This window comes from Rhagoletis pomonella, unplaced genomic scaffold (assembly GCF_013731165.1).
Source record: "Rhagoletis pomonella isolate Grant_MI unplaced genomic scaffold, Rhpom_1.0 Rhpom_scaffold_00007, whole genome shotgun sequence".
NCBI lineage: Eukaryota > Metazoa > Arthropoda > Insecta > Diptera > Tephritidae > Rhagoletis > Rhagoletis pomonella.
In genome coordinates this window covers 14,188,899-14,212,353 of record NW_023458561.1, presented here as the reverse complement: position 1 = coordinate 14,212,353, position 23,455 = coordinate 14,188,899, and the positions used below count along the sequence as shown (strand labels likewise).

Here is a 23,455-nt window from a genome sequence, read left to right as displayed (position 1 = left end):
GTGAAATTATACTAGGTGTAGTAATAAGAGGGAGATCAAAGATTTGAAAGTATCAAAGTATCGAATTACAAAATTTAAAAAGAAAAGTACCAAAAATTATACAATTGTATCAAAACGGCAATGCTGGTGGCGATCCACAGAAGGATTGAATCTGATACTAGCACACTGGTTATCGCTTTTGTCCCAAATTGCATATTAATTTTTTTTTGTATTATATGCATATAATTCGTTATAAAATTATGACTTAAAATAGTACGAGTATTATTTAGATAAAATAATTTTTGTAAATATTTTTCAAACCAAATAAAAATAATACTTTTCGTATGCTGATTGTCCAAACCATTTTATTCGTGTATAGCTTGCTCATGTAGAGGTTTGTTGCAATTTCTCTTGATTAGCGCAGTCATTATCATCATCTTCTTAATGCTGAATGTTTTATAGAGGCCTATATATATATTTTATTAATTTGTATATACATACATATCTATGTAAGTATATGTGTAGCAAAAGTGGAAAGCGTAGCATATTTATGTAAGTAAATAGATTGGCGCATGCGTGTGCCATTGTTTGTGGCTACAAATACGGGTGCAAGTGCGGTAGTATGCACGCCGAGTGAAGTTGTGAATAAAATATCTTATGCATGATATACTTATGTATGTAGCTATGTACATTAGAGTGGTACAAAATTGCATGTGAAAAAGTAAAGTCGGAATTTTAATGCCGCCACCCCCTAGGATTGTTCTATACCGAAAAAATTAGCCGCTATTTTTTATTTTGCAATGAAAAAAATTAGGGAGTGCTCAAAGTTTTTCATGTATTTTATATGGGAAAAAAACAACTTTTTGTAGAAATAGTGTAGAATTTTTTAAAATCAATATTTTTAGATAGGAAAACTCGGTTCCTATTCACGAGATTCCCAATAATAATATCCAATTTTTTCTTTAACTATTTTTTGATGGTAACTATATTTTATAAGTCCACCAGCAACCCCAGAAAATGCAATGGGGAGACCAATAAAAAATCTTTAATATTAAGAAATGATTAAATAAACAATTGGGTTTTAAGACTGGAAGTCTCCTGAAGACAACCACAGTTTTCCAATCGAAAAATATTGATTTTTAACTATTCTATACCATTTCTACGAAAAATTGTGTTTTCCCCATATAAAATACATAGAAAACTTTAGGCGCTTTGAGCGACCTCTAAATATCTTTTGATTTCAAAATAAAAAAATAGGGGTATATTTTTTTCGGTATAGAACAATCCTAGGGGGTGGCGGCATTGAAATTCCGACTTTATTTGTTTGGACCACTCTAATGTACATATACAGTAGCATACATTTGTATTAAAGTAAGTGAAGTGGAGAAAAAGTAATCACAAAAATCCAACACGATTTTTAAGCTGCTCTTCTTGTGAGAGTTATTAATGCTGTGACTGGTATGCATGAAATTCACTGTTAATGTTTAGCTAGCGCGGGATCACTGAGATTGACGCGGCCCCTGCTCGTAACGGAGGAGCTCAAAGTAATGATACCGACGTATGGCTCAGATACCACCACACAAAGTTGAACTAAACATATGTTTGTATAAGTATGTATCGACATACGAGCTCATAACCGCCTTGACTCCCGAACTCAATTACTCCCAAACAAAATATACGTATAAGTACATACATATGCATATGTACATATGTATGTATGTATGTATGCATGTATGTATATACACCCCGTGCCAAAATTGTAAACGCACCACATATTGACAAGTTTTCACAATTTGTTTTTTTGTTATCTAATTTTAGTTAATTTTTTATAAAAACCTTTCTTTAACAAAAACCGTACAAGTCTCTCATTGAAGTTATTCTCAGTCATTTGAAATCAGGTATAGTTGGGCTGTAGTCAGCAATTTAATTTTAATTTCTACTCTTCTACACTGAGGGAAATAACGCAAAGGGGTCATTCCACGGTGACGGGTATGATATTTTATCTTACATTTTAAGGCTTAATTATTAATTTCGAAATTACGACTTTCAGTCTTAAAAGTTGGATTTATTTACTCTTACTTACTAGAAACAATACGCTCAAATTCTTAAGTTTATTTTCATTTCATTCGGTATTGATTACCGTGGAATGTGCCGTAGTAAAAATGAGTATTTTTTATTTGATTATCGTTTAAAAATGTTCGTATTTAAAAATAATACTTCATATCAAAATTTATCACGCGCGTATTTGAATGCCCACATCTTAGTATGTGCAAATGTATGTATACCCCGTCGGGAAACGCACTAACTAGTGCCGAACTGGTTATGTACTAAAGAATTTAGAACCATGACTAGTGCGCGTTAATTCCCTTTTGCATGCTAACACCTGGAGAATTTAACATTGCGATGTTCTACGAAGTGCCCCCCGCTGCATTCCTTTTTCGATAGTTCCAAACCAATTTTAAATTCTATAGTTGCAAACCAGTTCCAAAATCGACAGACGAACAAAGTATCATTTTTTAGACTCTTTGGTTTTTCCATTGGTGCATTTTTAAGTTATTTTCAAAGTTTTTCGTTTTGCTGGCTTCAAAACTACACATTATCGGCTCGCTTATATTGCGATGCATATTTTCGTACAATCGAAGTCGTTAATGATTTCGTGGTAGAAAAAGGTATTCATTAGTGTCCAACCGATGGTTCGGCCTGGTTTCGGTATACCTATCCGGCTGATTTTTTATCTTCGGCTTCGGCCGAAAATGCCGAAGAATTAGGCAATTCACAAGGTGTTATATTGGCACGAAGTTACATTATTTTTTGACAGTTGTTAGTTAAAATTTCGTTGTCTACATAACACTTTTGAAAATGAACTCTACATGTAAAAAAAATACATAAAGGTGATACAATTGCGTTTTGCTGTGATTTTGTAGAAACATGGGTGCTATTTGGAAGTTTTTCAACAGAAAAAAATCAACTGCGATTTGCAATGTGTGCCAGAAAGAGCTTTCCCTGGGAAGTGAAGCGCCAAAGAAACAAACAAGCTTGTAAAAGTATTTAAAATTGGATCCTTCAAAATAGCAAGGATCTTTAGCGGGTATGGAAAATGTATGTATGTTTGTAAAGTGTTCTTTTAATTTAGAAAATAATAAAAACTAGTGAACCCGCTAATAGCCGGTTTCACCAAATTTAAATCGAAAATGATTTTTTATTATCTGTCAATTTCTACATAAAATTAAAATCATCCTTCAAAATTGAATTTCAAAAACTTACAAATGTTAATCAGAGTTATAAGAGATTCGAGTGTCGTATTTCATTTTAAACCGTGCAGCCGTCTCTAAGTGAAGATAAGTGCATAGTGCAGGTTTTTAATTTCATCAAATTTCGAAACATCTAGGTTGTTCACGCTAGCCTATTATACTAGTTATCAGGTTATCTGGTTAAAAATTATTATTGTGTAGTATATTTTATTGTTGTAAACTGAATAAAAACTATAACCACATAACCATATAAGCTAATAACCAGGCAAGCGTGAACAACTCATCCTATACCGCTGAAAAAAGTTTTTGATTAAAAAAACACTATCACACATCTACAGGCTAGAGACTTTAATTGGACCTCTCATTTTTGAAAGTCCTTTTCAAAAGTATTCTCAAACTAAAATCTTCTCAAATCTCTTTCGTCTGACATTGTGATACACATGTATTTCAATAAACTGATGAACTAATTTAACCCAGTCGGGAAAGTAGTAATGCATTACATGCGTGATAAATAATAGAATGTATTTCTTATGAGCTCTCGATTATATTACTGCTAACTATGTAATCAGCATTCTAATGAATTCAAAAAGTTCCAAAAATTTCATATTAAAACACATTCATTTCTCGATACTATGTAATACAAAATCGAATGCCCCACTTTTCTTAGGACATCGGCCTGGGGGAAGAAATGCATTTTCGAATGTGGAAAGGATTGTTTTACTGATAATTTTTTCGATTCTTATACATTACATTTTCCCACTGGGAAATTAATTTGTTCGAACATATGGAAACCCTCCTAAATAAAGGTTAGAAATAAGCCTTTTCAAAACCCATTTCGATCGATACCCCTTGTAATAATTCATGCAACTTATTGCATATTTTGAATTTAACTTTTCAAACAGTGGCAACCCTTATAAAACATTCAAAAAGTTTAAACTAAAGATTTCTTAACATCATTTTGCTTTACTATGGTATTTTTATATTTCATATACTTTTTATATTAGTTAATTGAATTTGACCTTTCAAATAGGTGGCAACCCTCTTCAAAGTATTTTCAAGCTTAATCCTTGTTAACTCTCCTTCGTCGGACATTGCGATACATATTTTAATTAACTGATGAATTAAGTGGACTTTTAATTTTCAAACATGTGGCAACGCCGCTAAATATGGTTCAGAAATAAAAAATTTTCAAACCCCCTTCGATTGATACCCATATTTTAATAATTCATTTAAGTTATTAAATAATTTGAATTTAACTTTTTAAACAGGTGTTAAGCCTCTTCCAACACCTCAAAAATATTCTTTGCGTTCAAACTAAAGAGTTCCTATTACTTTTTCGTTTGGCATCCATATTTAATATTTCATATAAGTCGTGGATGAGTCAACTAAATTCGACATTTCAGGCAGATGGCAACCCTGTTCAAAATACTACTACTTTCTGAAACCCCTTTCGTTTGGCACTAATTTCTCTTACCTAATTCTCTAAGGGCCGTTTGCACCATGTCTAGTTAATTCTAACTCCCAGTTAAACATCTTTATCGACGTTATCGACACCCATCATATAACATGTGATCGATAAAGCAGTTGATGTGCTTAACTGAAGGATGTACCTCCAGTTAGCGTTAACTAGACATGGTGCAAACCGCCCTAACTCTACATAATTTAATTTGATTTTTTAAACAGGTGGAAAACCTCGTATAGTTCAGTTAAGAAAAAAAGCTTTTCAAAACCATTTCGATTGATACCCGAATATAATCGTTTAAAAGGTAGCAACTCCTTTCAAAAAAGTAAAACCTTATTGCACATCTGCAGTCCAAGCCTTGTAATATGTCACCTCACTTCTTACTGTTACGAAATAAAAAATCACAGATTTATTATTAAATTTTAATGTTAATGCTCGGCTTCGGCTTCGGTGTTCGGCTGAATATTGAATGGTACCTAATATTAGGCTTCCGCTTCGGCCAAAATTCCAGCTTCATTCTCTATTTGCATACAGGAATACCTATTAACAATAATGATGTTAGGCAAATGGCCATACGGAGTTAATGTTTGAAGAATTGCTTGAAGTGGTTTAATTGTTTTAAATAACGTGTTAAAATTAGAAGTGTCAAATGTGTTAAGATTGTAGTCAAAGTGTTTTTGTAACTGCACTGAAAAATGAAGTCACCAAATGACTAATTAGTCGAACTTCAGAAAAAGACTTCAGACTTCATTTTTTCAGTCTTTAGTCAAAACGTTAGTCAAAGACTGCATTCAAAAATTGAATTCATTGATTGTGATTTACATAAGTCGCATAAGATTGCATTCATTTACAACCCTGCAAAGTACTATGTTCGTAGATTTTTTTGCCAAAAATCAACGGTAAGTCCTAACTTCCTCAAGCTTGCACTTAATTTTACTAAAATTAAATAGGCTATAAAAGTGCGTACTCAAAACCTTTGTAAATAAGAAATCGATTAAAAAGTTTTTTCAAAAGTTTAGTGATTGTTTTTTAGTATTGCACCAACTTTAAAACTTGTATTTATACAGCTTTTTTTTTAAAGAATGAACTACATTTTTATAAAGAAAAACCTAAATAAAATTAAAAAAAAAATTGTGAAACATAATATCTAGTGCGTTTATAACTTTGACACGGGGTGTATATTAATATCAACACACATATGTGCCTTTATTTATTCGTCAGACTGAAAATAGTTGGCCCAAACAGTGAAAGATCACAGCGAATGCTGCACTTGTTATTATTTTGAATTTGGACTGCCTCGGTTCATGTTTTAGTGGTTATTGCACTTGGTGCTGTTGATTTTTCATTGTTGAAAAAAGTGTGTAATTTGTTGTTTACAATCGCATCAATTTGCTACCGGCCTAATCTCCAGCATCCAACATAGCAGCGTTCCCCTTACAGATTATTTAAAAGGAGGTAAGTGAAAATTCCCAGTCTATTGTTCCATACACATTAGAGGTATACGCCGTCGAGCCACGCCGCCGCCGCCGCCGTTTTATGCCATTACTCACGCGCCGCCGCCGAGCTACGAAAATATCGGCGCAGCGGCGGCGTTCGGCGCCTAAGGAATTTTGTAAAAAAATTTCATGATTAATGCACATTGAAATACATCGCTTGAAGGAACTACTACTCCAGAATACATACACATTTTTTTCAATACCACAAAAATATTCCTTTTTTACATATTATTACAACAACAACAAAGTTATCACACACCATGATACAAAAAGAAGGTAGTTTCATTTCAAAATTTTTGACAAAAAATAAGTTTTTGAAGTTTCATATATTGTACAAAATTATGAGCTACCTTGCCACATTGATATCAATGAAACAATACATCAGAGGGTTTAATGTTGTGATTTGGAAATGTTCGGTTATTTGTAAAATGATTTTTTGGTGGGGAGCGGAAACGGAAGGTGCGTTTCCCCAAAAACTTACTAGAAAGAGAACAGTATAAACTTTAAGATAATTCACCCTTCGCCTCCTTGCCCCTTCTACAGACACTCGGGGCCCATTTCAAAATGGGGTAAAATTAGCATTTTCGCAAAGAAAAATTAAACTCGTGTAAGGCCATCAGCAGTGGGTACTCTTTTCCATTTTGGTAGCCTTCGGCCGCGCTAGTGAAAATAACCTCATCAGTCCAACTCTGGTTACGCCATCCACAGTATATTTCGGCAACATTGACCTCCAAATTTACAAAAAAAAAAGTGCATATTTTAAACCGAAACCTTTGTTTTAACTTAAAGCTTAGTCCTTTGGCTAGACGTATATGTTAAAATTTTTTGATTCGGATCACGGGTTTGAACACGATAACCCAAAATCATTGTACAAATTAGGGATGTTGCGAATGTGGAATTTTAGACATCCGCGGATGCGAATGCGTATGCGAATATCTAAAAGCTAACAACCGCGGATGCGGATGTCAAGTATTTTTAAGAAACAGTTAGAATCTAGCATAATGGCGAGATCGTTGTTTAAACAGCGCTTACAAAGCCAAACCAGATGTGTCAGGTTTTTCTAAAGCTTTTTAAAAATAGTTCTCCATTGTCATTCCTTTGGCTGTTTCAGAATTTGGGGAATCTGTAACTTCATCAGCGTTTTTCGATTTTATTTTTTGTAGTTCATTTTTAATACTTTCTTCTGCGACTGGTTTGAACAATCCGTGCCTATAGCGAGCTAAATAGGTGGATATGGAAAATAAATTATTGTTTTCCTGGAATGAAAATTTTGAACAAAATTCTGTTTTCAAAGTCGTGGCTGTCAGCGGAATCGGATAAGAACACTGTTATTTTTTACAAAAGCACCCCGTTTTTTAAAAACATTTGAATCTCAGATACTTACGTACTTACTTATTTGAGCATCGCTCCTCTTTTTAGCCAGACGTTGATCATTTCTGCTGGAAATCGCTATTGAAGGAGCTTACTCTTTGACTTTAAATAGCAAAGAAGGGACAGTATATATCCATCCGAAAAAATATTGCCCGACAAGTAAACAAAATTACTATTCTTTAATATGTTGCTAAAAATAAATTCCCCAAAGAGCCCCATTTGAAATTATTGAAACGAATATATGTAGCATCAAAAGCAAATCACGAAAATTTGGTTAAGAATTGCAGTGCACAGCTTCTTTTTTTGTGTCTAGTAGCTTTTTTAAAATTGGTCCAAAAAAATAATATTAAAGAAAGAAACCAATGCAGATATTGAAAGAAGAAAAAATATTGTTAAAAAGGCTAGGTTCCCTTTTACGTACGTCAAAGGTCAAGTAGAAGTTGGCACTTGCATGACTGCCCATTGATTGCTCAGTTATATAGCTGAAGAAATAATAAGTTTAAATACATTTTTGTCTAAGTTGATAAATATGAACAGTTTTGCTACACAAATACTCCCACGACCACTAGCAAAAATATTGGCTACAATTTGTCATTTTGTTTGCCATATATACGTTTTATCGGTGCACTTGCACAACATTCGTATTCGCAAAAGCTCCGCATTGATTATTGCGAATGCGAAAGCGAATGCGAATGTTAAAATTAATGCGGAAGCTCCGCAGTTGCGAATGCGAATGCGAATATTCGCAACAACCCTGGTACAAATATCCGAACCGTAACCAAACTGTCTTACTTATGCCATTGTCTAAAAACAAAAACTTTCTAAAATGAAACTGCAGTAGTTTTCATCTTATGTGGATAATTCTTGTCACAAATACCTGCTTTCTTGCTTATATTTATGCATATATATTTTTGAGCAGCGCCACACCTTAACAGAAAATTCCGAGAATCCAAAATTGGTACTGTTAAAAGTTGCATGGCATCATTTTAACTCGATCTCCACCCTCTTCCACGGATAACGGTACATCGGTTAGAGGTTTAGAAATATTTTGTGTCAGCAATTTGTCATCAAACTGCATTAAATCGTATTACGTACTCTATCCTCTATCCAAAAAACTTTATTTTCGAACATTTGCACAGGTGTATCAAATTCCTTCAGTTTGAAAGCGCGCAAGACTTTTTAATGTTTTCATCCAACTTCACTAACTTAATTTTTTTTTTTACTTTTTCAAGAAACAAAAATTTTTCTGCTAGTGAATCTGGTAGCATGGTTTTAATGAAATGTCATAAACTTATTAAAAGTCAAGTGGTCGGCAACAACAACGAATGTCAATAAATGAAACTACCTTCTATTTTTGTATCATGTCACACACCAAAAACTTTAACGATAATATCTCAGAAAGCAGTTTTAACAGAAGTATCCTTACTGCATCTAACTCCTCAATTATTGGAGATAAAACCAAAAACAAATTTGTATTCTTGTGTTTTTTTTTCTTTAATAAAGAGTTTAATACTTTTTAAACAGATTTTAAATAAGTAAGTTATTTTATTCTAGGGTGCCACAGACGTATACAAGTACTAGGTGGCTGTGTGAAAATTATGTTAGCATTCACAAGTGATGGTCAAACCGCAGGAAGGTTCCCCTTCTTGATGGAAATTGGCAGCATATTTCATTAATTTCGGTTATTCTTAGGAAAATTTGGCGCTTAATATTTTAGTAGAAATTTTAACCATCTATAAGCCATTTGTTAAACAGTGGGTCAAAGAGGCATGTTCTGCTGGGAGTTGATGGATAAAACTGTAGGAAAATAGTAGACCATCCAAGTTTTCAATCTATAACCCGCAAAAGATCGTAAGAAATACGTAATTTAACATAACGGTAGATAAGATTATTACAAAAATTTATTCATAGCCACATAAATTACTCCAATAACTTAACTTTTTAAATTTTTTGTATTTGTTTAAATTTTAATAGTACATACGGATCTATAGAGAACATAGAGAACCATGTATGTATGTATATTAGACTGTATCACTCCCCATACAAAAAAAATCGGTACTGTTTTTCCATTGGAATTATAAAATCTATTAAATTTTAAGACGTCCACCAAAATATTTAGGAAAAATATTGAAATTTAAGCGAGCTGGACAGATTTGAAAATACCTCCAAAAATGGAGTTTTTTGAACGGATTCGTAATAATGAGATTTTTAATGCTATTTTAACTTTTTTCAATGATTAGTATAAGGAAAACTTGAATCACCCTTTTCCCTCACCCTCACCCTTTTTATTTCTTTGCTAATAAGCCCATTTAAAGGATGAAAGAGAAAGGTAGGATCAACGAACGTCATTCAAAGTTGAATTAAGCTGTGTTGGTATTTGGAAAAAAAATGGGACACGAATGATTTTTTTTTTGCACATAAATACAAATAGTGGGAGCATACCTTTCTACCGAGATTCCATAAGACTAAATCAGAATAGTTTTGGCCCAGTTATTAATGTTTTTCATAAATCAATCTTTGAAAAAAGTAAAAAAAACAGCATCAAAAATCTCATTATTACGATTCCGTTAAAAAGATTTTTAAATATTTTTATGCAGATTTTTTAAGCCTATTCTGTTTTGTCATCTGAGGGAGCTTTTTTCACAAAGTTCTTTAAGAAACTATTTTTATTCATAAAAAACTCCATTTTTGGAGGTATTTTCAAATCGATCCAGCTCGCTTAAATCTTAATATTTTTCCGAAATATTTTGGTGGACGTCTTTTAATATAAAAAATTTTTGTAATACCAGCGGGAAAACTTTTTTTGATGATGCAGTCTAATGTATATACCGCAGACCTTCTTCTGTTCGCCCATCCATCAAAATTTTAATTCAAGTAGGAAGTAACAATATTTAAATTTAAACTTATGAAATGAAATAAATAGAATTATAATCTGAATTGGCATGGCGAATGCCTAACTCTGACGAGAGGACATAATAAGATTAGAGGCCTCCTGGCTCTTTGGAATCTGTCTTATGGGCAGTAGCGCCGGCGTTTCCAGACGCGCCGGCGTCGCCGCCGCCGCCGATTATTTTCGAAGTTGACGACGCCGCCGCCGCAAAGCCTGTCGGCGTAAACCTCTAATATACATACATATGTACAAGGACATACCTACGTACATACATACAGTATATATATATATATATTTATATATATGTACATACGTATATCTGTGTAGTATACAACTAAATATTATTCATATGCACATACGTATTTACTCTGACCTGTACTCAAGCCAGATCAATGTTAATAATCTGGATCAGTCCTTCGGAATATGATAAAAAGGATAACAAATGAATTCCAGTATTGCTTAATTATGCGACCACGGGAGTACATAAGTAGGTCCCAGTCATATACCCTAAAGTTCAGGGGCCTAAACAAACCGTTCGAATTTTTGTTGGAGACGCAAATTTCATTGTATGCGACCAATGTACTCTTAGTGCCGTGCAGCCGGTTTTCCGGCACAAAGTGCATGTAACGCAATTAGAGCTTTTACGCAGGCCGTTGAACAATGGTGACAAACTGGAATTTGCTGTTTAAAATAGTCCCGAGCATTTTCTGAAAGCTAATAAATTAAGCGATTTGTCGCGCCTGATTTTTGTAATTTTATTTGTTTATACGTATTATTTTGTGGTGCAAAGTGCAAAAACGTAGCAATTTCAAAGAAAATCGATACTCCTGTTGCTGTAAATAAATGTTACATAACGAGAGCTTATATTCAATACCCTCTATCTGAACTTTTCACAAAAATTATATTCTGATATAAAAATCCCCCTAAGGCTTAACTGTTATCGGTGATATTAATGCTGTAGCCCGTTTCTGTAACTTTGAATATCGAACGAACTTCTTTCCATCGAATAAACCGATTTTTTTCATTTTATACAAATCTTGACACCTCAATAAAAATTTAGAGTTTTTCGAGGTTTTAAAGGCCCTTTCCAGCTTAAGGAAAACTCCTTAAGAGTTTTAAAATTATATCCTAGGTTATTTGGGGATGAACCGTTTATCAAATTTGATTCTAAAAAATGAATGTTTGCCGCTAAAACGTTTTCTACGTGTTCGGCCGCGATCTACAATTCGTGCTCTGCTTCTTTATGTTGTGACACAAATGGATAGATCTTCACTGTTGCTCCACCTCCGAAGAATCTTTTTTATGTCAGGAGTGCCGAAGGTCGTCCGCCCCTTGAAAAACCTTTTTTTATGTTGCTAAGTCCTACTACTCAATGCGAAAAAGTAAGAAAAAATGCAATAAAGTATGAAAACTAAGTAAAAGAAAACCGGTCTATCCGGTGTTTTCTTAATTTCTCAATCGGGAAACCTTTTTTTTCAAATTGCAACTTTTCGAATAACTCGAAAACCGGTTTTGTAAAAACAGGCGAATAATCGAACACCCTAATGCGTATATGCATACATAGAATTCTTAATCTTCTTAAGCGAAAATGGAATTAAATTAATGAAATGAATTTAATCTTCTTAAGCGAAATGATGACCAAATTATCCATTGCTACCTTCTAATTTTCATTAAATCCAGAAGTATTGTCACTTCTAATTTTTCTGTTAAATAAAAGTAATGAAATTAAAAAAATTAAAGAACTGATAAACACACAATTCATTAACTTGGCTTATAGTGTCAAATATCACCATACTTAGAACTTGCGATATAAATAACGCAAGGTATATCGCAAATACATTTACACCACACTTACAGAAACATTAGTTGTGTTTTCGTATTCTCCAGCAAAAAATATCCGGTAACTTGCCGGTAACAACATTTCGGAGAGTAAGCCAATATTTACTCCCAATGAGTGTAATATGCAAGAAAGTACGAAAACGCAAAACCAGCAAGAAGTTGTTAGTTTTATGAACAGCTGATTAATTTGTTATTTTCCGACGCTATTTTCCTAGAAAACTATTTATTTTGTCAACTGCAACCCGAAAAGCACCACAAACAATTATTTTGTTAATGTGAATTACATTAAGCATCATGCTAGTAAAAATTTATCCAGTAAAAATCCAGTAAATCTTGCACGTTCAGCTGTCATTTTTTCTCTCTCAATTTCCCCTCTTTTGCTAGTTTCTTGCAAGTTTTTGCGTACGAAAACGACATCCAGTAAAAAGCCAGTAAAATTAGTACTGTATTTACTGGATATTGCGTACGCGAACAGGGCTACTACCTTGCGGTAATTACACAGAAGGGTTGGATTTTGCGATATAATTCATATCGCAAAGATACAGAAACGGGCTACTGACCTTGTATAGCGCTTGACAGAAGAATTTACTATTAAATTGCAAAGTCAGAATTAACATCGGTGATAACAGGTAAGTCCCAGATGAGTTCTAACATCACAAAGTAGTTTTTGTGAAAATTGCAGAATATAATTATTGAATATAAGCCCTCGATAATAAAACAAACTATACAAACTTTTCACCAAAATTTGAGGTGTGTAGTTTTGTATCGCAATATACTATAATACAGGGTAAGTTTCAACTGGCTAAGAAATCGCATTGATTTTTAATAATTTGTTTTTCTGCTAGGGATTCCATATACATATGTATATATGTAAAACATAGTACTCATGTAAGTAGTGTATTGGAACCAATTTTGAATAACAGCCCCGTCCTTGTGCAGTACTGCAATTTTTTTCGCTCATTTACCGATAGCTCCCCCATAATTCTTTTGTACGAGGGCAATTTGAAGTCAGTGAATTTTTGAATTTCTCACGCAGTGACTTCGAACGCTCAGCGGCCGGATTCCAACATTCGCTATCGCTACGGTGACCATCCGTCCTTTATTGTAAAGGACAGTCCTTTATTTTAACCCCGTGTCCTTTATAATTTTTTTCAAAATAAAGGACGCTTTTTGTCCTTTATTTCTTAAACTGTCCTTTATTAAATCAGCTCTGCATTTTTTCAGAGGTAAACTTTTAAACACAGAATATGAAAAATGAAAATATCCCTTATAAAATATAATGAAAACCTTCGCTAGTTTGTTTCGCACCCCACTAAGGATTTCTATTTAATCGGTAATCTTTGTACAATCTGTAAAGCACAGGGAAATTTGTGCCGAGGATCGCGTTGCACGCTGAGTTTCCAGTTCCACTGAAAGAGAACAAGTGGTTAAAAACTGTCATTTAGTGTTCGTAATTCACTGGAGTCTTCATTTTTCACTTAATTTGATTAATTTTTTTTTTATGAAAGCTTACAATATTTGCAAGAGACCAATTGAGCCTGATTTGTGAATTTTTATTTGAGTATATTAAATTTTTTAGTGCAAAATGCAGAAAAAGTAGAAATTTTGAAGAAAATGTATTCTCCTGTTCCAGCTAGTAAATGTTACATAGCAAAAACTAGTTGAAAACAATTGTATGGTTTTCCCAAAAGGAAGAAATTACACAAAAATTTGAAATGTTATAAAAAATGTTCCCCAAAATAAATATTTTTTTTTTGGTTTTTAGCAAAAATTGGTTGAAAAATTAAGGCTCCGGTGAATTACGAACATTCAATTCCAATTTTGAGCCACTGTGTTCTGGCTTCGTCGTGCAGTATGAATTATGATAAACGCATTTTGGTAGCAAAGGATGGCGAAGTCCTTGAAAAGGTTTTGGCTTCATTTTTCGCTACAGCACGGGAACTTGTACAATTAAATAATATAATTAACTGGTAAATATTTGATTTAAATTACGATATGGGCAAGGTACTTTTCTCATACAAGTTGTATGTATGTACGTATTCCCAAATCATTTTGAAAAAAAGTCTTTTATTTTACGTTGGTTAATATGGTCACCGTAGCTATCGCTAATTTTGATCTCCAAAAGAATAGCAGGCGCGCTACATATGTATATAAATGTTACCGTGCAGTGAAAAATTATCAATTGTTAAAAATAACCTCCTTGTAGCTAGCTTCTTGGTGGGATTTCGTTAAAGTGAGTTTAAAGTCGTAAATAAATCATTTATGTATTTCAAAGAAATGTTTATTTATTTTGGAGATAAATCTAATTTGTTGAAAGTGAAGCAAGGAAGTAAAATGAAATGACGAAGTGAAGGCTTCTAAAGTGAAGTGAAAAACTTCAATTGAAGTTAGGGACCAGCGTTGCCGCTTTGGTAATCTTTTATCAAAACTGGTAATTTTTTTCTTTTTAGAGCGAGTTTGGTGATTTGGTAATTTTTTTGAACCTCCTTACAATTGCACAAAACAAAAAAAAATTTGTTTATGTATTTACATATTTATGAATGTGAATTGAAAGGGCTCTTTAATGCAGCAATTTGCCAAGGCCAACTTCTATTATGAGTTCGCAATATAGCAATTTAAGGAAACCACCCATTTTTCCCAATATGGCGGCTCGATCACCGTCCCACAAATCAGGGTTTTGGATCATTTTTACCTGCCGGAACCAATGGAGAAAGTAAATGATTTCACATGACTAATTAAAATGTTCCGATTAAATACGAATGTGACTCACTTATAAAATTGTAAAAGAATATTTTATGTATCGTTTATCGATACATTTACTGATTTCATGCTTAGGTTTTAAGTTATGTAAAATACTTTATGTAAAAAACTGTATGTTACAGCCCATTTCCACCAAACGCTTAACTACAGTTAAGAGTTTAGATAATTTTAACAAGAGGTGATCTGCAAGGTTTATTTATTCGTTTTTGTTATTTTACTTTCATTTGCTTGTACTTAATATGAGCAACTACCTCCTTCGAGTTGTAATCTGCTTTTTTCCAATAGACATAAATTGCAATGGAAATGAACTATTAAACATCTTTTAAATGTTTGTAAATCTCTGAGTGATTTTTTGTTTTATGTTTTAAAAATATTTGTGAATTGTTATAACTATTCGGAATACATTCAATACTGTGAATTGTTCATCTTCGTTATCTAAACGCTCTGTCGATGGTGATATGAATTTTTTGAACGCGGCAGTAACATCATGAATTTTTATGAGTTTGTCATAAAAGAAGAGGAAGAACTTATCTTTCGGGCGAAAAATATAAATAGCCTAAGCTGGCCACAATCCCAGACGTGATGTAGTTCAGTCGTCGCCAAAATAATTATCTACATACGTCGAAAAATAATTTTCAATTTGTTAAGAATATTATGCTCATAAAAATTTGGTAATTTTTTTCTGAGTTTGGTAATTTTTTTTAGAGGTTTGGTAAAAAATTAAAAATCTTTGTGGCAACACTGTTAGGGACACGAATTTCGATACGATACGATACCATACGATATTTTTTTGGAATCGAGTACCAGAATCCTAGTATCGTATCGAATGTCATAAACTCAAATTAACCTGGGATTTAGTAATTTAGTCTACGGTTGCCAGGCGTACTGATTTTATCAGTACAGTACTGATTTTTCAACTCTTGTACTGATTTTATTCATTTCTTCAATCAGAACGCTAATGTCCTGATTTTTCAAAATGTGTACTGATTTGTACTGAATTTTTAATTCAAACAAAATACTTTTGGATTTTCTTAAGGTTTTTACATAACGTTGGAACTTTCTTAATTTGTCCTATAAAAGTAAGAAGTAAATAATTTAATTATAGTTGATATGTTTCAGATAATGTTTCATATGTCAAAGAAATTAATACAACAAAAAGTTCAATCGTTTTATGGGCATATCGCCGATTCGTTACGTACCAGTTGGGATAATATGATGCGAGCTTAAATTATTTAAAAAGAAGGCGGACGTGTGGCTAGTAGGGATGTTCAAATAAGATCGGTTTTTCCGAAAACCGGTTTTTTTGAATTTGGTTAATGATCTTTTTCAGTCTTTTTTTTAATTTAGGTGTTAATCGTTTTTTTTCTCTAAAACCGAAAACCGAAAATTCGGTTTTTACGTTTCCCAGCGATGGATAATTATTTTGTAAATCTTCGAGATGAGAATAAAATTTTACGGCGTACCAAAAACTCGAAATTAACTACTCAATTTTTTGCTGATCTGGTAGCTAAGCATAATCGATTGTGAAGTCGATTGTGAATATTGTAGTTTACTGTTCACTGAGAACAAAACGCCATTCAAAACTAATACAAGTATGGCGCCTACAAATAAGAGAAGTTCTTTGTGGTTACATTTCACAGAAAAAGCTAGCAAAGAAGCAATTTGTAAATTTTGCGGCGTGTTGGTGAAATTGGGATTATGTTTTTATTACAAAAAGTTTTTGTTTGTTAAATGAAGTTTGTTTTTGCTTAAATATGCCAAACGCTTTATTATATTTCTTATTTTTTGGAAATGAAGTTGTTATACAAAATAAAGAAAAAATATTGTTTTAATTGATTTGCGTTGCACAGCAGTAAGTAAATTTTAAAGAAGAAAATATACATATAGGCGAAGTGAAAATTAAGATTAATTCGATATCGACTTTTTTTTTGATTTTTTCAGTGTTTTTATAATTCGGTTTTTTTTTTCGGTAAACCGAAAAGATCAGGTTTTTAATCCAGTTTTTTTAAACGGTTTAAAACCTGAATGAAAAACCGTGATTAATCAAAAAACCGATTTTTTGAAAACGGTGCCCATCCCTAGTGGCTAGTTGTCTCGAAAATAACTCAGTTTAATAACAACAAATTTGAATATTCGAATGGCTTTCGCCTATAACGTAAAACTATTTTTTCACAATTTACTGACATGGTAAAGAGTTTGCATACAAGACATAGAGCTAAATACTCTTTTTAGCGAATTCTTAGTCTTTCAAAGTCTTTCCGTAGTTGAGAAAATTAATTTAAGCCATTAGAAATTATAGATGAAGTCCTTAAATAGTGATACTTTCCACAGTTTGAAAAAATATGTACTTTTTTTCAATATCACACTCAAACGAAGCAACTGAGAGGATCTTAAATATGAAGTTTGCTTCCTGGCGCAAAGAGAGAAACCGGCTTCTAATTAAAATTATTTAAAGTGAACTTCATATTAAAAGTAATCTTAAAATGAAATGTATAGAATTCTTTGACTCTTTTAACACTGAAGATGGAAATGATCTCATTATTGCTATTCAAAAATGTCATAAACATAAAATAATTTATTTGCTTCTGTGTACAATGATGTGAACACTCATGTTAAAATGTAAAACTCTTTTATTTTTTATGAACTATATTTTATTTATGTACCAAAATATTGTTAAAAACAAGTACTCTGACGTTTTAAAGTATTATCTGTTACTTACATTCATAATTTTGCTTTGAACAAATATGTCCTGAAAAGTACTGATTTTTTTAGCATGAAAAAGACTAACGTACTGATTTCGCGCATAAAAAATCTGGCAACCCTAATTCAGTCTCATCCCAAGTCACTAAATTTGAGATTAGGAATTAGTGACTATTTTTGTGACTAGAGATGATTTGGGTATTCAGTAGGACAGAGTCACAAAAAGTTCAACAGAAATGTGTGGTGAAAACAAGCACAGACAATCAACTGATAGTGTTTATGTATGCCTTTTGCCCGCGCCGCCCAAAGAGTTGCAGTGTTGGTGTGATCAAAGCATTAGGCTGCCGGTCGGGAGGGTCCGGGTTCGAGTCCTCCTCGGGCGTAGAGGACTTTTTTTTTAAATTAATATTTTTTTATTTTTTTATTTTTTTGATTTTTTTTTAATAATCTTTAGATTTCAATGTTTTTAAAATAAAAAATAGATTTGTTTCAATGGATTTGTATATATCATAGCATTTTGGTTTATTTCCTAATGAAATTGTTGCTCCATTTTCGCGTATTTGTTTGATAAAATGGAAAGCAATTATCTTTTCCTCCATATTTTTATTTTTGTGACGTACTCTTAGCCAGCTGACAAATTAGTGACTTATTTTTGAGACTAGAGACCTGAGACAGCGTAGTGAATATCAAATAGTCTCAAAATCCAAGTTCATCACCAAAAGTCACTATTAGTGACTAGAGACCGCGTACTGAATGCCAGGATTAGTCAGCTTTCAGACACGTCAAGTCTTGCTTTCAAGTCTGCTCGTTCCAAGGCGATGGAGGTAAGAAGAAGGGCGAAGACTACAGATACCTCCGTACCGTCAATTCGTTTCAAGTTTTCTTGTCTCTTTGCTTCCCATTTAAAGAACCAAGAACTTAAATTCGATAAAAGTGGACACGTCTGGAAGCAAATAGAAAACAAGAGAGAGAATGCGAAAAAAATGACGTGTCTGATAGAGGACTTACAAAGATAATGTGATTATCAATTCTTCCCGATGTAAATTGGGCTTTAATGAAAAGAAATTTTTTACTATCTTAGGATTGCATGTGGCGGGATTTGAACACGCGGTCTCGGTGTTTTAAGGCAACACCTCAATCTCTACGTGTAAAAATAATAGATTGGCGCTCACAAAATATGTGTATATGAGCTTCTCCCCCGATTTGTTGCGTGTGCCTTCATGTTGTGCCACAAAGCGCGTTTTTATGAGAAGCTGTTTTTCATGGCAGAAATACGCTCGGCGGTTTCTAATTACTACACCACAGCGGCCTACATACGACACCGATATTCAGATATATTTTAGAAGTGAAACTTCTTAGGTATCGCAAAAATGGAGAGTGAAATTTGTAAAACTGAAAACGTTACATGAGTGAGAAGGAAGATATAGGTAGTATAGGGAAGGGGAAAAAAGAAATAAAGCGAAGCTTGACGGGTACGAGTACCTACATATGTATATATGTATGTTTGAATGCACGTGTGTATGTATACATATATATGTATGTATGAACGAACTCATTGCGCATTTCAGTTCTGCCGCTACAGCTACCAAGCAATGTTTTCATGTATGTACATATGTTTGAATGCACGGTGGAGAGAATACAGAAGGTGGCGCCGATCGCAACACCGCTAATCAGCTCTCAGTGAATTTGACAGAATCAGCTGATTTGCTGACGTCACAGGCGAGATGACTGCAGTAGTGATGTGCTGAGTCAATACTTTCAAGTATTGATCGATATTCGGTAACGATTTAAAACGTATCCAATACTCTCGATACTCGTTACCGAAACATTTACATTTCGAATAAAAGCGCACACAGGCCCAAGATATGGAAAAAATGGCTCAGGGGAGACTCGCCTATCAAAACCCGAATGTAGGAGCCAATAGAGCTTTTAATACTAATGAAAATAAATGAATGTCGGTTCGAGACGATAACGCAGAGACTCTTACTTGTTTGAAGCATTTTTGTTCCAGCTGAATCGGACGATATCATTTTTGGAGGCCTGGGGGCAGATCCTATAACCAGTTAGCGACAATTTTCGAATCGGTATCGGTTTTGTTGACGTATGATATGAAATATTTTTACGCCAACAAGTGCGATATCTATCCGAAACTTGCCGCTAACTGGTTAGGTCTCCACCCTGAAAAGCTTCTTCATCCGATCATTTTCTTCATTCGTTTCTTCCTTCATTCATTCATTTCATTTCATTTCATTTTTCTTGAACCTTGGATCGACTAAGGTTAAAACTGCTAAAATAACATTTCCCTGTTGCGATAAGTTCAAGTGTTTTAGCCGATATCATATAAATCAGTAATGCAAGTTTTTTCTAAACCTGAAATGCATATAATGGCGAAGGTTTAATGTAAAGAATCGGTATCGGATACCGAAAAGGAAGTATTGGGTACCGAAATCTTTTTTAAGTATTGGGTACCGAGTATAGGCACAATTCAGCACATCACTAATCGCCCTTATTCTCGCCGCTCTCAGTTGTCAACTCGACGATGACGTCACGCTAAAATTACTCTCACGAATTGTGCTGCAATCGGCGCAATCTTGTACTCTATCATTCTTGGTTTGAATGGTTGTATATATATTTGTATCTATATACATATGTTTATGTATGTACATATCGTCGTTTAAAGTGCAAAACCGCGTATCAACAAAATGCAATAAATTATTTTCTAGAGCGTAAAAACACTCATATTTCAAAATGGTTCTCTTTTTTATAAAGCAATCGCATTTCTGGCTAGTATATTTCAGGACGAAAGGATAAGGATTGAGCCAAGAGCTTGTGTGAGCAAATCCAATTTTTGGTAGCCAATGTCAGTTACGCGGTTTTGCAGAATGACGATACCCGGTTTTGTACTTTAAACGACGATATGTTTGTGTACATGTATATATGCACATATGTAGTACAAAAGAAAACAAATCTAGTAAGCTGCTCGTTGATATAAAGGCGAACTTAGCACAGTACGTAGGCAACTGGCTGAGTCAGTGGGATCGTCGGCTCGAATCCTACTGAAAGAAGTCTGATGAGGAAATGTGGTGATTTCCGAAATAGCTATCACTTCTACCATTTTTTCAAATTATTGTTGCTTATCCACAATAAGTTTTTCATTAAAAACAGCTGATTTTTATAAATTTCTGGAAACCGATTGAAACCTGTGCTTGAAACGGTTTCGGTTTCGGTTTCCATCCTTTTCAGGTCAAGATAACGGTTACGGTTTCGGTTTCGGTTTTGAAAAACGAAACGGTTTTAAACGGTTACGGTTTCGGTTTCATTCCTTGGTACAAACCACAGTATACAGTAAACCAGCCATTGACAATATGCTTATATGAAAATTAATGCATGAAATATTGTGCATGTATAGGATTTTTTTGTCATTAACCCATACGTAACGACTGGTGCAAACGTACCCACAAATGTTTGTTGATATATTTGAAATGTAAATCTAAACAGCAGAGTTCGTCAAAAAATAATAATAAAACAAAAAAATAGTTAATTACTGCATGAGAGGTGGGCGTGGTTATTGACAGATTTTGCCAAAGTTAATACTAACCTAAATTATACCAAAGGGCACTTCGGCGCCGTTTTCCGTTAAAATATCTAAATTTTGTTCGAGTTAGCGTGTTTACAAACAGACACTACTGAACCAATTCCTCTCGTCATTCTGAATATTTTGACATTTGTGATCAGGGATGCCGTTTGGATCTAAATAGATCCAATTGGATACATTTTTAGACGAATTTTTGCGGGATACTTATTTTTTTCGGTCAGTATAAATGTGGATACTTTTTTAAATAGGCCAAAATTTTATATTTATTATTTTCAGTAAAGATGGTAGAAAGCATTACGTTTTCTAAACGTATTAAGAATCACTACTTAAGCGTGAAATTAAAGCATTTTATTTTTTGTGAACGAAGCAATGAACATATGAAGAGATCTCACCAAAATAGGTATAAGCGAAATTGTGTTAATTAGCTTAAAATGATGCTTTAAGCAAGATTTTAATATAGGTACATATCGTCGTTTAAAGTACAAAACCGCGTATCAACAAAATGCAAAACCGCGTATCAAGATAATGCAAAACCGCGTATGTGACGTTGCATAAATTATTTTCTAAAGAGTAAAAACACTTATGTTTTAAAATGGTTCCCTTTTTTATAGAGCAATCATATTTCTGGCAATTATATTTCAGGACGAATGGATTTTGGTAGCAAATGTCAGTTACGCGGTTTTGCAGAATGACGATACACGGTTTTGTACTTTAAACGACGATATATATGAAGTAAATTATACTCTTTCTCCAGTAATCTCTTGCATATCACATATTTTCATTTGTTAATTTAAAAAGAAAGAAGATTTCAATGTGGTTTAAGAAACTAAATTTGATTTATTTAACTAAACTTGTATGAATTTTACTGAAAAGATTTAAATACACTCTAAAAAAAATTTGTTTTTTTGCGCATATTAAGAGAGGTAACCAGTTTCCTCTTTTAATGTGTGCAAATTTGCACGCCGTGTAATAAAATTAATCATTGCCTGTTTACTTTTACATACCAAATTTTTCGCAAAGAGCAAAATTACACAAAAAATCTTTAAAATAAAGTAATGTTTATTATTAGTAGGAAATGTATTTGTAGTTTGAAAATTTTTGCAATTTTAAACATTCTATATATGTGTATTTATGTGTATATTTTAAAGATCTCAAGTTCAAAATCAAATACTGAACATCTCATATGTATACAGATTCTTGTTGAAAAATAGATACTTTTCAGTAGTAGTTTTACATGCTCTTTTTAGAGTGTACTTGCTATTTATGATACTTGCTTTGCAAAATACTTATGCACAAAAAATGTACTTTATAAATTGAAATTACAAATGTTTGATTTTATGTACATGTATTCCAAGTCCTTAGGATGGATTAAATTATGTCTTTTTCATGAAAATGTTTGGTTTTCTTATAAATTATGAAATGTATATGTACACAAAGAAAAGTGGATATATTTGGATACATTTTTGGCTTGGTCAGTGATACATTTTCTTGAGACGGCGCGGCAACACTGTTTATGACGTATGCATATGTGTATATGTACATTGTACGTACACTTTATACGGTTGACAAACGGGCTCACTTATCTGCGTTTATTTGAATTAACTCATACATTATTCCCTTTCAAACGTCAATAAGCGGCTGAACAAATATATAAAAATTTCGTGCATTTGTTCGAGCGTCGAGATATGATTTTGTGTACATATTTCGTAAAAGCTATTGCGGTCTCCACTGTAGGAGTGGCATATTTGAAAATGAGTTCTACCTTTAAGCTAAGTAATACTTGTTTTACCCCCCAATCGATGCGGCGATTTTCCAAAGTCAGCCCACCATTATTCACTCAAGGTTGTGTTCGGAACACGGTATGACTTATGGAGGAACTGCATCCGGTCATAATCGTTTACGCTTCACGCCTGATTTGCTTGGAATTTTGTTTTTCTTGTTATTTTATTTTATGTGACTTGAAAATATTTTTCACTATAAGAAAATGTTTAAATTGGATTTCATTTGCGTTAAAGAAAACGACAACTGTGAAAAAATATCGACCAATACAGGAGTGCAATGGGGTATAGTCATTGCGCTGGGTATGCAGTTACAGTTGCATGGCTATACTCA

The 23,455-nt window shown here is 33.3% G+C and overlaps 1 protein-coding gene across 2 annotated transcripts in view; it reads left to right on the top strand.

Annotated features, from left to right (window-relative positions):
- The first annotated feature begins 1,378 nt into the window (after positions 1-1,378).
- LOC118742353 (hillarin) overlaps positions 1,379-23,455 on the top strand; it is a 211,426-nt gene continuing 189,349 nt past the window's right edge. Inside the window, exons 1-2 of one of the 2 annotated variants that reach the window (XM_036474361.1) lie at positions 1,379-1,579; positions 5,938-6,147. The gene's annotated coding sequence lies outside the window, so the exon portion shown is untranslated. Of the gene's footprint in view, positions 1,580-5,794; positions 6,148-23,455 lie in introns of those variants that run through there. The other variant, XM_036474359.1, reaches the window with a different exon arrangement.